The 16,326-nt window shown below is 40.3% G+C and overlaps 1 protein-coding gene and 1 long non-coding RNA gene across 5 annotated transcripts in view; one reads left to right on the forward strand and one right to left on the reverse strand.

Annotated features, from left to right (window-relative positions):
• GRIP1 (glutamate receptor interacting protein 1) overlaps window positions 1-16,326 on the forward strand; it is a 492,217-nt gene that overhangs the window by 224,931 nt on the left and 250,960 nt on the right. The window lies entirely within an intron of this gene.
• LOC146339925 (uncharacterized) overlaps window positions 1-16,326 on the reverse strand; it is a 43,322-nt gene that overhangs the window by 14,089 nt on the left and 12,907 nt on the right. The window contains exon 2 of the long non-coding RNA XR_014784406.1: window positions 11,542-11,705. This is a non-coding gene — a long non-coding RNA (uncharacterized LOC146339925). The remainder of the gene's footprint in view (window positions 1-11,541; window positions 11,706-16,326) is intronic.

Consider the following 16,326-nt stretch of genomic DNA (forward strand, 5'->3'; position numbering starts at 1 on the left):
ACTCGAAAGCAAATCTATTGAATTCAGTGAGACTTATTCCCAAGTACTTGTGTATAGGATTGCAACCTAGAAGACGCTTCTAAAATGTGTGCACAGAATTTTGCCCTTTGGGTGATCTGTTTTGCCTTGAGTTTGGGTAATAATTACTTTGAAATCCATAGTTTTCTCATAGTCTCTGATAATGCTTTTTAAGTCAATATATATATACATCTCTTGCACAATTTTCTTTAAAAAAAGAGAAAACTCTCTTTGGAGTTAAGAGTTCTAAACAACTTCAACCTACAGGTTTTTCTGCAATAGGGAGAGCAGCTTCTTTTGTAATATACTGCATGAGCCAAAACCATTTGAGCTTCCCTGACTTCCATTCTCTGCATAATGAATCAAAGCCATCCCAGCTGTCTTGGGTTTGAGCATAATATTTCTGATAAATATTTCTCTGTTCCACAACACTGCAGTTCCTGCTGGTATTCTGTGAATTATGGCAGAGATCACTGACTACAAAGGTGCCTCCATGCAAAGTTCATGTTGCATGGAGCCAGGTGAACCCAAATTCTACCTTTACTCCAGACATTCTCCTTTACTGATGTGATTGCAGATTCTGTATGTTGAATTTGGTATGTGCTTCTACAGTTCAAGGGACACAAATGATTCAGCCTATTTATCCATTCATTTAGTTTATTTGTAAAGGTAATCTCATAGCAGCACAACTCAAAAGACCACTCTGCGTTTAAATCTCAGTATGTCAAGTCTATTTGTAATTCCCTAAACTGCAATTCTGTTGAAAAGGCAGGAATAGTATTCTTCCTCATACCTAAAAACAACACAATGAAGAGATCATGTGCTGGCATAGCCTGTTTGAAGATTTCATACTGGTTTAAGGTCATGGGGGAATTGAATAGTGTAGTTAGCTTCATTGTTGGACATCAATGGTCATCTGCTTAAGAAGTTTGTAAATGCAAGTCTAAATAAGCTTATTGCTAAAACAAACAAACAACCTCAGACCCTCTTATTTCTTAAATAAACGCACATTTTAAATGCTTGTGCTCTGTTAGATTATCACAGAAGGTCACAGGTTTGATAAATGTATTTGATTTCTGTGACTGACATTATGAGCCAGAGTAAAATTATATACCTATGTCTGTAAATCTTGGAGTGGAAGAGCATAATTTGTGGTTCTTGGGGAAGAGTGCATTTTGAGTTACTCAGAGTACTACCACTGAACCTTAAACAAAAGGTTCAGTCTTATTCATTAGCCTCAAGGTCAAAATATCCATCTCCATCTAGCTTCTGAATGAATCAAGGAACATTTTTAGTATTCTCCAGATAAGCAAAGATTCCTTTTTTCTTATTGGAGAACTAGAGATATGAGCTACTTTATGCTCAGAGGTGAAAGCTTTATTGTTCCAAAATCTTTCTGCTAGCTACCTCTGCTCCACTACCGGAAATACTGCCTTGCCAAAATACTCAACCCATTTTCCTGCAGAAGGGAGTGGGTTGAGGGGAAGGGGATGTGGCTTTCTGGAGAACCCTGGAGGGCCGGAATTGGATCCTGGGCCTGAGGTTCCCCACCCCTGATGTAGAAACATGACTTCCTCAAGTACAGAGATGGACACAGGCCACCCAGATTAGGAGGCATGGCCAAGCCTCTAAATGTTTGCTAGGCTTCACATTTATACTATATGCATCACTTCCCTTCGCGGCATATGCAAGGCTATACTATTCTAGTATTTTTAAGTACACCTTATGCCTCTGCTAGGAGAGGCTTACATATCCTGAAAGGTGCTAACATATTGGCACCTCTCCAGAACATCTTCCTACATAGCAAAGGAAGGAGGAGGTGGTGGTGTTATTAAGGGCATTCTTGACCAGGGGTAGTAGGTGTATGCAAAGCTTCATGGTACACTGAAACACAAAAGATGAGCCATGCTGGATCAGACCTAAGACCTATCTAGTCCAGCATCGTGTTCTCACAGTGGCCAAGCAAATGCCCTAGTGAGAAGCCCACAACAGGGACATGAGTGCAATAGCATTCTCCCACCCCATCAACTGGTATTGAGAGGCATACTGACTCTGTTACTGGAGGTAATATACAGCCATCATGACTAGTAGCCATTTATAGCCTTATCCTCCATGAATTTGTCTAACCCCCTTCCAAATTAGTAGCCATCATTACATCTTGTGGTAACAAATTGCATAGTTTATGCACTGTGTGAAGAAGTACTTCCTTTAAAATGTCCTGAAGTTTCTACCACTCAGCTTCATGGAATGACTCTGGGTTCTAGTATTATGCGAGAGGGAGAAAAGCTATCTACTTTCTCCCCACCATGCATATTTTATACACCTTTATTATGTCCTCCATTCCCTACCTTTTTTAAATGCCAAAAAGGCCCAGATGATGTAATATTTACTCATAGGGGAGTTGCCCCAGCCACCTGACCATTTTGGTTGCTCTTTTCTGTACCTTTTCCAGCTCTACAATATTCCAGAACTGTACACAGTATTCCAAGTGTGAATGCAGCATAGATTCGTATAAAGGTATTATAATATTAGCAGTTTTATTTTTTTTATTCCTTTCATAATGGTCCCCAACTTGGAATTTGCCTTTTTCACAGCAGCTGGACACTGGGTTGACTTTTCTTTATTGAGCTGACCACCACAGCCCCAAGATCCCTTTCCTGGTCAGTCACTGCCAGCTCATACTTCATCAGTGAGAATATGTGAAGTTAGGAGTTTTGCCTAATTATGAGTAAGACAAAAAGTAAAGTAATGTGCATCGCTTTACCCTTGCACCATTTTAATGCCCATTCCCCCAGTTTGAGATATCTTTTTGGAGTTCTTTGCCGTCTCTTTTTGTTTTAATCATCCTAAATAATTTGGTTATCAGTGAACTTGGCCAATTCACTGCTCATTCCTAATTCCAGATCATTTACCAACAAGTTAACATTCATCAGTCGCAATTCAGATCCTTGGAGATCTGTATATCCCTCCACTGCGAGAATGGCCCATTTATATCTACTCTCTGTTGTCTGTTCTTTATTGATACATAAAAGGTCCTCCCTATTCCATGACTGCTAGGTTTGCTCAGGAGTCTTTGATGAGGGACTTTGTTAACCCCCTTTTTGAAAATCCAGGTAAGCAATGTCTACTGGATCGCCCCCGTCCACATTCTTGTTGATATTTATAAGGAACTCTAAAACATTAGTGAAACAGGACACCTTCGTAGAAACCATGTTGATGCTTCTTCAGCAAAACTTGTCCATCTAGAATCTGTATGACTGATAATTTTGTCTTTAATGAAGCATTCCATGAATTTTACCAGGAAGAGACATTAAGGGGGCATCCTATCAGAATAGGCAGCCACCTCTGCACTTGGAGGTGACCACCTACCCAATGAAGGGCGGCCGGAGCATGGAGGGAATCTTCTCCTCCACGTTCCTGCCACCCTGCACTCTCAGCTAGACAGCCAATTTCAGCTGTCTAGCCACGGGACTTCAGAGCGGGGGGGGGGGAGGCCAGACGCTGCATAGGAAGTGTCTTGCAGTCCCCACCTCCAGGAACACCCCCTTTTGCCCCACTTCACACTGCTTATCTGCGTGCGGAGCCCGGGAATGATCCACGCCGCCTATGAGGCAGCAGGGGTGGGGGCAGGGAGGTGGTTTTCTGGGAGCTGACCTCAGAGCGTTGGCTTCAAGGTTGGTTCCCGGAAACCAAACAATCCTATGGCCATCTAGCCGCTGTCTAGCGGCCATGGGATTGCAGCCGAAGAGCCTGTAATTTCGTGGACCGCCCTTTGAACCCTTTCTAAAAATTGGCATTACATTGGCCACTTTACACTTCTCTGGTAGAGCAGCTGATCTTAGGACATGTGGCATATTTAGAAGATCAAGTTCTTTAAGAACTCTTGGATGAATACCATCTAGACCCTGGGGATTTGTTTCTTTTCAGTTTGTCAAAAAGGTCTAGAATGCTTGTCACCACTGTTTCCCTCAACTCCTCAGACTCCCTGCCCTACATCTTCTGCACTGAAGACAGATGCAAAGAATTCATTCAATTTCTTTCAAACACCTCATGCTTCTTTAACTCCCTTGTCACACAACATACCAACTGCCTCCCTGGACAGATTCCTGCTTCTAATGTATTTAAGGAGTGGTGTGTTTTTTTTTAAAGTTTTGCTCTTAAGGTTATTAGCAATATGCTCCTAAAAATACTTTTTGCATTACCTTATTATAACCAATTGCTTTAGCCCACTGCCACTGCGAAAACATAATACAATTCCAGAATAAAATCCACAGGGTTTACACATAAAAAGTTACAAAAGTAACAGAAGCTATATACAATTAAAACAACATGAAAGCAAACAACACCCCCACTCAAATGACCTGCCCTGGTAGGGCCATGAAAGTAAAAAGCCCCTATAATTAACATACTCCCTCCTTTTAATAAACATCTTCATCTTGACAACATACGATTGGCCCAGTTCTTCTTGATAGACAAAACTGCAGTTTAAAAATTTGTGAAATCAAGTATAATCTTGCATGCCAGGTTTGTAAGGAGAAATAGCAATATTTCCTCTCCTGCCCAGCTTCTTTTATCCTCCAAGCACTTTACAATTAACTTCCGTCTTGGGGAATTATACAGGTAACACTGTAACACAATGTGTTCCAGGGTCACCACTTCAGACCAAGGACATAGGCACAGATGCTCTTTCAGGGGAATCCCTCTATATCGCCCCAACGTAAGAGCTATTCCTTCTTGCTAGAGTGATTGCCCTTCAGAATTTGGAGTGTGTTGTTGTTGTTGTTGTTGTTGTTCAGTCGTGTCCGACTCTTCGTGACCCCATGGACCATAGCACGCCAGGCCTTCCTGTCCTGCGCTCTCTCCCGGAGCGTGCTCAAGTTCATATTCATTGCATCCGTGATGCTATCTAGCCATCTCATCCTCTGCCGTCCCCTTCTCCTTTTGCCTTCAGTCTTTCCCAGCATCAGGGTCTTTTCCAGGGAGTTTTCTCTTCGCATTAGGTGGCCAAAATATTGGAGCTTCAGCTTCATTATCTGTCCTTCCAATTTGGAGTGTGTACGCTTAGTTATATACATAAGGCCCTTATTATCAGCTTTCATTTCCTTTTTGCAAGTTTGTGTTCCTTTTTGTTGTCCTCATGTGGTCAACAACACTTGCTTTTCCTGAAGGAAGTCTTATTTCCCCTAACAGCTTACTTGGCATTGCTTGTTAACCATGCTGGTGACCTCTTCGACTTGGTGGTACCTTACCTGAACTGCAGTACACATTCTAGCTGAACTTCTATTATTGTGCTTTTGAGTTAATCCCCCAGGTGTTTTGGAGAAATTTGACCCTCTTGACTTTCCTTTCAGCTTACTTTTTACCATTTCCCTCAATTTAGAGAAGTTTCCTCATTAGAAATTAAATGTGACTGCTGGGCTTCCTTGTAAATTTTTCCTATATAAACTAAATTTGACAGCACTGTCCCAGTTGGTTCCACAACATTCACATCTCACACCCGGGCACCACATTGGATTAACTCCAGTATCAGCTCCACTCTGTTTGGTTCCATGACCAACTGTTCTAGGGTACAGTTGTTTAGGGTATCTAAAAATGTTACCTTTTGTCATGACCAAAACACGGATTTATCCAGTCTATGTGGAGGTAACTGAAGTCACCCATTCCTACAACGCTTTCTCCTTTGGATGCTTCTTTGATTTCAGTCTCCATCTCAAGATCACCCAGAGCATTTTGGTAAGTGGAACAATAGCATGTCTACAGGACTAAATAATTTGCGGGCCACAAAGTGATTCTGTAAAAGAATCTGCCCCTTTTGGGTTTTCTAATGTATTTATCATTAAGCTCCCTTTGACGTACAGTGTGACACCATCTCAATATGCCTTTCCCTGCCCTTTCTATAGAGTTTGTATACTCAGATGACCATATCCCACCAGGCTTTTGATATGTCTTCTCTGTGTTGTCCTTTAAAACCAGACAAACTCTCCCATCTTACTGTTTAGCTCTTCCCACTGTGTGTTTTCAAGAGCTAGTAGTATGGCTGTTCCACTGGAAGGGAGCAAAGGCTCATTAGTGAAGGATTTATGATACTTGAAGACTCACATTTATGATACTTCCAGGTATCAGGCCTGGGAAAAAGTATCCAAGGGAACCCAAGTGGCAACAGATTTTGAAGGCTGACTTAAGGGTAAAACTGGCCATTTGATCTGATCTGATTCCATATGAAAGGCAGAATCTGATATTCTGGATCTGTCATTCTACACGCATCAGTTTCTAGAACAGGGCTGCACACCCTCTTTCAGTCTGAGGGCTGAATTCCATTTCAGAGAATCTCTTGGGGACTGCATTATAGTGGGGGGTGGGACTGAAGGCAAAAAGGTAAAAATACCAGCTTATTTTAGGTTAAAGCTCTTACTTCCAGTAAGTAAGCCTTAGGAGAAGAATTTTAACCTTTTTGAATGGGAACAAAATTGCACAAAAGCTGGGAAACCACCCAGCAATTGGTGGTTGGGGGGTAAGGTGGGCAGGGAAAGGAAGTGGGGCCTTCTAAGGAACCCCAGAGAGCCAGACTGCGACCCCAAGAGGGCCAGATTTGGTGCCCAGGCCTGAGGTTCTGCACCCATGTTTTAGAATATGGCTTGTTCAAGTGTCGCATTCTATGGAGCACTCTCAGTCTATGTTAGGATATGCACGTACTCCTCCCCTCCACCATGAGAGGGAAGTAAGAAACTTATTGGGCTACATGGTGTTTATCTGAATGTGATATCTCTCTGGCACCCTGATTTCAAAGCCTCTTTTTACTGGGGAGAGAGGGGACAGTCAAGAGAGATACCACATAGCATAGCTCAGTTTATTTGTTCCTTTCTTCCTATGGGAAGAGGGTCATGTGCAGTAGCGTAGTGGCAAATTCAGAAGTGCCAGGTCTCTTCATGATAGTCACAGCCATGCCCCCTCACAGCCATGCCCCCTTCTAAGATTATACAGCCTTGTAAGATTATACAATAAAAATGAGCTTTCAGTCTCTTGCTTTGTTTGGAGTTCTGTTGAACAATGAATGCAGGATGAGGGTATGTCTTTTTGAAGTTCAGCAAGAAGAAGATAATGATAGCTTCCAGAAGTTCCAGTTGATCACACATAGTGCCAGAAACACATCATGTTATATTCTGCCTAGAGTAGCAGTCTGGATTGTTGATCACTGTTTTGGTTTCTTTCAACATTCTGTGGCTCTGCCACCACTGACTTCATAGCAGTTTTATAATGAGTCTAGGGTTCATAGTTCAGTGGTTCCAGTTTCTCAAAATATTCAGTCATCTCTTATGATGTTTTAGTTGGATCCAGACTTATGCATGCTTAGATCAGACTCACTGAAATCAGAGGAACTTAAGGTAGTCATAAGTCATGACTAAACTTCCCCATTGATTTCGGTAAGTATACTCTAAGCATGACTGAGTCTGGATCCAACCCTTTATGTGGCCTTCTGAGCAATGTCTCAACCTTGGGCATATCACAGCCACACACAAGCAGTCCTCTGGACCCACATTCTCTTGTTCCAGAAACGAATTCCATTCCACAGAGAATCATGAGTGAACTGTGGGGTGGGGCTGTCATCTATCCACAGAAAAGCATGATGCTGCCACTGCTAATGATGATATCCTCAGACCCACACAGCAAGGGCCAGCTCAAGGTGACGATGATCCCTGGGATAGTCATCTGCAGTGAGCCTCCTACTTTGCCCCCAATACTGAACTCACACACAACATACACACATACAGAGAGAGAGAGAGAGAGAATCAACAATGTACAATAATAATGTAAAAACATTTTTCACTAGATATTTTAGTAGAAATAATCTTCCATGCATTCCTGGAAGCAAAAGACTTGTATCTCTTCTATGGTAGAAAATTCAGATACAAACACAAGCTTCTCCTTTTACAAAATACAGCACACAGACACAGAAAATATGAACGCACATTGATGCATTTGCTGATATACACACATACTCAAGAAATAGACAAAAATGGACTCACTGCCTCTTCCAGATGCAACAACCAAAGACTACACACACATCCATAGCCACTGCTGGCGCAGGACATTTTGCTGCCTGAGGAGGACTAGCAAATGTCTCCCATTTCTCAAAGGATGATATGGGCCAGTCACTACCTCCCAGCCTAACCTACCTTACAGGATTGTTGTGAGGGTAAAAATGGAGAGGAGAAGGATCATGTAAGTTGCCTTGGGTTCCTTGGAGGAAAAATAAAGTGGGATATAAATGTAATAATAAATAAATATTCTACCATTATAAAGTTTTGTATCTTTTGCCAGAAGGGAGTAGGAATGCCCACAAAAATTACACCGGAGCTAATGCAAGGAATGTGGAACAGCACTCAGAAGTCATTCTCTAAACTATTTCCAAGTATTCCTTCTCCCATTTTTTGTCATCTTTTTAACGCTCCCAGGCACTTGCAGCCCTCCTGGAGCCTTAAAGTATATTGAGATAATTCTTATACTGAGATAATCAACTTTTCAAGAATAAGGAGAAGCCTTCCCTACAGGATTCAGTGGAGGCATATTCTTCTGAAGAGATGACTAAAACCCATCAAGTTCTAGATGGGGTGCTAATTAACTGGAACAAGAGCCTTCAAACTGAGGGATTTCAAGCAAGCCTAGCTTAGTGGCCAAATTGGGAGCTGGACATGAGTAAGTCCAGCCATCCCAGAGATGAAAATGGGCCATGCAGAACATCCAAGTGGTTTAGGTATTTTGCTGTTATGAAGAAATCAAAGAGACTGTCAGGAATCCATGAAGGTTTACATTCCATTAACTTCTAGGAGCCTGCATGTGCCCCTATACATGATAATAGCTTTGTCCAAGGAGAGATGACAGTGGGGACTGGGGGGCGGGGGGAGAAAAAGGCTGGACCAAGAGGCGGGGAAGGAAGGGAACGGAGGAGGGGGAAGTACAATTCAGGCCCTCTCCATGCAGACTGCCAAGATGAAGGAGGGAAATATGCCATGCAAGTCTCAACTCCCTTTCTCCTCCCCACAGCAGCGACAGCTCCCTCGCCTTGTAGCCTGCTGCTAACTCGCCACCCACCACCTGAGCTTAGCTCAGCTCATGCCTACCTCTCGCATTATCGTTATTGCCCACTGCAAGGGTGGGAGAGAAAGCAGCCAGTGCTTCAGGATGACGAGGATGGTGAAGGAGAAGAGAGAAGTGGGGTGGGCTACTGCTGCTGCAGCCTGCAATAGCAGCAGCAGCCACGTTAGGACACGCTACAGCCTCTCAGGCACTTTCCATCTGCCTGGCCCACAGCAGCAGCAACAGGCTGTGACCCAGCTCTAAAAAAAATACAGCGCCGACAACCTGGCGCAACCTGCCAGAACTACACCCCTGGTCATGTGAGCCTGAGACTAAGCCATGCTTGGACAGGTCCCGCAGTTGCTAAAACTGAGCAGCAAAGTAAAGGTGTACAGGCTGCCTTGACCCATTACTTAAGGCTGATTTGCACAATCAGTCATAATGTGCTAAAGGAATTCACAACACCATTAGATATGCAGAAATCAACTGAAAAAGTCAAGTTACACTTATTTCAGCTTGTAACAAAAATCTGAAATAAGTGCAGTGTGACTTTTAGCGGATTCGTGCATGCCAAATTGGTGATGTGAATTATTTTAGCACATGTCATGACGAATATTTTCTTGCTCCAAACAGCTTACAATAACTGACAGTGAAATAACAAAGGAGGAGGAAACATAGGAATATAATAGAAGAGTCAGATGTAGGGATGTGCGAATCAGCAAAACCCAAGCTCACCAACATTCTCCAATTCCATTTTGAAGCTCATTCTGACTCAGTTCGGTATCAGATTGTGAGCTTTATTATTTTCATATGAAACCCATCCTTATTTTTATGTATATTTTTCCAAATGTGTGCATCAGTTTGTGCATCTTTGAAACGTATACATTCTTCTCCCATTGATTTAAGCATATTTGTGCACATTTTTCAGAAGTTCGCATTTTTATGAGCATTTTTAAAATGTACGCATGCTGTCAAACACATATTTTGGTCCCCAAATCACATTGCAAGGTCAGAAATGTACAGACTTTGACTGCAGATTTCATCTGAGTCTGTGTTCGGTCTGAAAGGTATGAACTGGGTAAAGAACTGAAACAAATTTTTCATACATCCCTAATCAGAGATAGCACAAACAAATGCAGTTACATCTATACCCCGCACATCTGCTAACTATGTATGCTAAACACATGTACAGAGGGGGGCAGAGAGATCACAGTGGCTGGCCCCATCACCCAGGGCCCCACTTACCCTGAACAAGTTTGCAGAGAGCCTGCAAGAAACCGGGTCCCCTATTGTGCATACTATACTTACGTATATACAGTTAGTAAGCATGTTGGCTCATACACATAGATAGGACCATGGGATGTGATCTTAATCCCACATTACATGACTGTAGGACACACACGTAACCTGTGTTCAGAGCTGTACTTTGCCTGTATTTCAGGATAAGGACGCAGAATAAGGCCCTTAGTAAAGTGGTCCATAAACCACTAAAGTGGGTTTGAATCTTTCCTAGTTTCCTGGATTTACAGTTACAGAGCAGAGTTGATCCCTTGTTTTTAAAGGAGACACATTTTCTTTGTACTGACAGAAACTGAAAGTAGAAAAATTATATACAGCTTGTGTAAATGTTCAACTCTGTGTTCTTAAAGAATAACTGAAATTGTATTACATTAATCAGCTAGGCATGTAAGATTAATACCCATTATCAATTTAAAATAACTGCCTAACTTCATTAAAATTAAATACTAAATTCACAGAGACAGGCTAATAAAGTCCATTGGGATAATAGGGCTATTTAAGATTACATTCTTCATACTCTTTTTAGTTCCAGGAATATCAATGACATTGGTGCTATGAATCCTGTATTTGTAAGACAACTCAACTTGTCATGTATAACATGAATCTAGCTTTTTTTTCCCCACCCTGGAGCTTTTATTGTTGGTGTTCCTCTTTGGAAAGAGGAAGTAATATTTTGGTGCAATCTCCTGTTGACTTAATATTTTCCTGGGAACAAATAGCAATTTGCAGTACAACATAGAGGAACAGAAAAGTTCAGAATAAATCCCATTGAGTTCAGTGGTGCTTATTCCCAGATAAGTGGATATAGGATTGCAGTGCTAGACACTTAGAAATTTGAACATCTAGGCACTCTGTTTCATTTTGAAGAACTGAGCATTGACGGGATTAATAATGTTAGCCCACAAAGATAAATTTCTCCTAAAGGTTGAGAATGAGGTTTTCATTAAATCTGCACATAGATGTGCGCTGACGGTGTTTGTTTGAGCATGCTGCCCTCTGCCTACAAAAATATAAAAACATGTTTTTGCTGTTTAGGGTTTTTTTTCCCCAGTCTTTCAGATAAATTCCTGCAAACCTTGTGAAGGGGTTAAGTGAGCCCCTGCATATCCCTCCCATTATAAAAACCTGTGTTTGGCTTTCTATACACACCCATTCAATCTTCATCCGGCTTTGGAATCCTCCCAAATTCCAGTGTTGCAGTGCAGTGTTGTACATCATTGTCTTCATCAAGGATTTATGTTTTTTGTCCTATGGCTGTATGTAAACTGCTGCTGTTAACATTCTAATGGCGGTCATAGTTGCCTAAATAACCTCTGCAATAAAAAGAAGCAAAGTGTTGGGTCACTTTCACAGATTCCAACAAAGACTCAAAGATATTGCTTTGAGGTGTGTTAGCAGCTATAACATGCAAAAGAACTTGAGAGGATGGGAAGAAATTAAAAGGAGATTTTATATTCTGTTTCTTGTATCCCAAGATATTTCTACATCTGTCTATTAAATGGGTTCTTGGCAAGATAGTCACATCCACTGACATATAGCAATATATTTGGAATTTTACAATAACTTGATGTTACTTTCTTCTTTAATTCTAAGTAGAAATTTAATGTTCTTAATGCTCAAAAGGAGATGCCATGAATGAGAATTTCTTGTCAAAGCTGGCACTTAGATGGAATAAATAACTAATCAAACTATTATGCTGTAAGCACAGGGGTGTAACAGATGTATCCAATTCATGAAGTGCCCTTCTTGGTCCCTGTTTCCATCCCCAACCTCTGCAATACTTCAGATGGAGAGGGAACCTAGTTGTTGTTTTTTTTAAACACTTTTATAATTGCCTTGCAAAGATTCAAGTTCACCCATGCATGGGTTTTAACGGGATTTTAAATAAAAAGCAAGTAGCAATTTCCTTTTTTCTGAAAAGATATTCATAAATATTTAAAATAACATTCAATGTAGTATTCATGGGTCTTGCATTATTTATGTCATTACTCTCTTTCATAATAAAAATAGTGTGTAAGAAAAGGAAAGCAAACTTCCACCATTACCGTGGTCATGGATGAGACAATAAATTGGTGTCTGAACTGCTTCTCTGCAGAATTTATTATCAAATAACTAGATCCTGCATTATTGCAGTAGACAAGGCACAGCACAGAAGTTTAGTTGCATTTCAGTGAATAGTTGTGTTTTAATATACTGCCACATAGTGTCTGAGTTCAACTGCATGTCTTCGTTGCTATTTTTTATTTTGTTGTCTTCAATTGTCTTCTAAAATGCCTTAGCAAAGAAAGACTGATTGTATGTACATAGTCACATTTTGGAAAATTCAAAGTTAGAACACATATTTTCTGTATAGAATATTTCCAGTGTTTAACCAGTAGAGGGAGCCTTTGAACATTAATTTGGGGTTTTTGCAAGCATTATTTAAAAGAACTTAATAGTGAGACATTCATCTATCTAGTTACAGATATGTCTTTATGAATGACTTATTTGGATAAAAACATAATATTTTTTTCATAATTTATTAGTTGAAAATGCACTACTTCCTAAATATGGAATGAGATGTATTGGCTATATTTATAAAGGATAGTAACAGTTGCCCACATTGTTGGCTTGCTATGGGCTGCTTTCACCAATGTGCAGCTCTTGACTTCTTCAGCTCTACTGCTTCCATCCCCTAAACATCCATGCAGGTTGCTGCCCTGTCCAGTATACTGCCCTCATCCTTTTACATTAAATGTAACATCTAGCTGTTAAGTGTCACATTTGACAAGAATAACTTGCATCATTGAAGAAGCATGAAAGCTGGCTCAAATGTATGGTATTTCAAGCTGATGGTCAAAGTAGGATTCAATATGATACCCAGATAATCCTGGATAAAATTAAACAACTTGACAGGGATTTTAAGTTATCAGGAGATCCAACAATTGCGCTCACATCGACCAACAAACAGGCAGAGCTCCAATCTTTGGAGACAGAAAAAACCTATATATCATTAGCCTACCTTAAGCGGTGTTTTTATGAATCAGGAGATAAATGTTCAAAATTACTGGCTAATGCTCTTAAAAAGAGGCAGTCCAGAAATCTGATTCCACAGACAAAAAATAGCAAAGGTGATATGATTTTTTATTATAAACAAATTAATGAGGAATTTTCTTCTTTCTATTCAAATGTATACTTATCTGATTCCCCAAGCTTAAATAATACAGAAACTTACTTAAGTAAGTTGGACTTAAAAACCTCTTTCTGCTGAACATAGATCCTACTTAAATCAACCTATTTCTGAAATTGAGGTTAGTGAAGCCATTAAGAATCTAAAAAATGGCAAATCTCCTGGTGATGATGGTTTCACCAGTGATTTTTATAAAGGAATTAACACCATGGCTTTTTTAGCCCCTTTCTTTTACTTTATGCAACAGGACAGGTAGTTTCCCACATATTTGGTGCAAAGCAATTTTAGTCCCCATATACAAGAAGGGTGAGAGGCAGGATCCCAATAATTATCGTCCCATAAGCCTCCTATCTATAATTGGGAAGATTTACACCAAATTGTTATGTAAACGTCTTCTGCATTGGATGAGAAACTCCAAAGTGACAGGAGACAAACAAATTGGTTTTACTCCTGGTTGCTCAACTTTGGACCACTGTTTTGTTTTGGTCCATCTAGCTGAAAAGCATTCTAAACCAAAAGGGGGCCAATTATTTTCTGCATTCATAGGCTTGAAATCCGCTTTTGACTCAGTTTCAAGAAATAAGCTATGGGCAAAATTAGAAATGCTGGGTATTCATTTTGATCCAAAATCTTTATCATCAGATGGAAGTTCAAATCAGATGTAATCCCAGTGGTAGCCTGTCGGAACCATTAGTATCAACTAGGGTTGTAAGACAAAGCTGCCTTTTATTTTTGTTTAACATTTTCCTGAACGATTTATCTAATGCTTTGAATACTACAGATTCTCAACCTCCAAAACTGGCTGATACAAAGATCTATGCAGACATTTTGCTCTATGCAGACGACACTGTCTTAATATCATGGACCAGGGTTGGCCTCCTGCGTTTGCTGGCAGTGTTCACTAGCTACTGTAAAATTAATCAGTTGAGAATTAACTACAATAAATCTAAAGCGCTGTTTTTTTCAAGACGCATGAGGACCTTGGGATGGTCTGTGAATGGGAATCATATTGAACAAATTTTAGGCTATAAATATTTGGGTATATACTTTCATAAAACTCTCAATTGGTCTTTGCAGAGAAATAGGGCTAGAGCAACAGCTAACAATACAGCTGCTGCATTAATAAGGTTCTGTTATACCAAAGGGGGTCAATTTGTCCCTGCTGCACTTCAAGTGGTTAAGGCTAAGTCACTTTTGCAATTGACGTATGGCAATGCAATCTGGATCAAACCTGTTAATTTTTCAATAGAATCTGTGCAGGCAGCTTTCATCCGCTCCATCCTTGGTCTTCCAAAATGTGTAGCAACACCCACTCTCTTGTTGGAAACTGGCCTACAGACAATCACCTCAAAAGCTTGAATTAGCGCATTATATTTTTGGATCTGTTTGTACGGCCCTGGATCCTTAGGTTATTTATATAAGATACGCAATGACCCTTATGTCTCTGGGTGGATGAAATTGCTCTGGAATAAGATCAGTTCTCTGGGCTTATGCCCAGAGTCTGTACTAATGATGGAAGCTAAGAAGGCCAGAGCTCTTCTGTCTCAAAGGTCAGAGATTATGATCTACAAGCTTTAAGTTCTGCAGCAGATAGAACTTGCTTTCCTCTGTTTTTGGGTGCAAATCTGAGTTGTGGGCTGGTAGAAGTGAAATATCTCTCAATCCTTAACATTCCCAAACATTGATGTGCACTTACTTTAGCAATGTCTTACCCTCTGCTTTGTTACAAGGGAGGTTTCAGAAAACTAGCCTTTTAGATCATATATGCCCATGTGGAAGGAATGAAATTGAATCAGTTATTCATGTCTTACTTTGCTGCTCCTTTAGATTAGAGAGAAATTACTATCTGATACTAGATCAGATATAAGTGTACTTCTCTACTGTTTTAGGACAACAGGGGATAGGGATACAATCGAGGCTTTTGCTAAATTCTTCTGGAATGCTATGAAATTAAGATCTCTTCAGAACTGATTTTACTGTATATTTCCCAAATGTGTTTGTAGACTCTTTGTATTTTTGTATGTTCAAAGTCTGGTCCATGACCATAATAAAGATGATGATGATGATTTCCCCAGATCAAGCTGGCTTCATTCCCACAAGAAGCGTAGCTGACGCCATATGAAGAGTATTAAATGTTATCCATGCCATTAATACCTATAAAATTCCTGCAGCACTGTTGTAATTGGATGCTTTTAAAGCCTTTGACTGGGTAGAGTGGGGGTTTCTCAAAGCTATACTAAATAAACTAGGCTTTGGATGTAACTTTATGCTCTTATTAATCAAATATAATCTGTGTCATCTGCAGGGGTTTGTACCAATGGAATGGAATCCCCTAGACTGCCGATACTTAGAGGCACTAAACAGGGCTGCCAGCTGTCCCCATTGTTATTTGCTATAATAACTGAGGCCCTAGCAATTGCCATTCAAACTAATCTGGAGATAGGGGGCATCCATGTCAATGGAATGGAACATACTATTAATGTGTTTGCTGATGATATTCTTTTGATGTTAGGTAACCCTGACAGGGCCATTTTACCTCTGAAGGCATCGTTGGAGAAATTTAAAGAAGTTTCAGGTTTAGAAATTAATTGTTCAAAATCTATGTCATTATGTTTTAACATCTCAGCATCAGAGAAAACTAACTTAAGCAAACTTTCAGGATTTCAGTTTTGTCACAGTGGGTTCAGATATTTAGGGGTGTTAATTTCAAAAGATCTATGCCAGATCCGTCGTCATAATTATCATAATGGTATAAAGAATATTAC

Source organism: Heloderma suspectum, chromosome 7 (genome assembly GCF_057233095.1).
Source record: "Heloderma suspectum isolate Gila_16-S chromosome 7, 16-S_ref, whole genome shotgun sequence".
NCBI classification, from domain to species: domain Eukaryota; kingdom Metazoa; phylum Chordata; class Lepidosauria; order Squamata; family Helodermatidae; genus Heloderma; species Heloderma suspectum.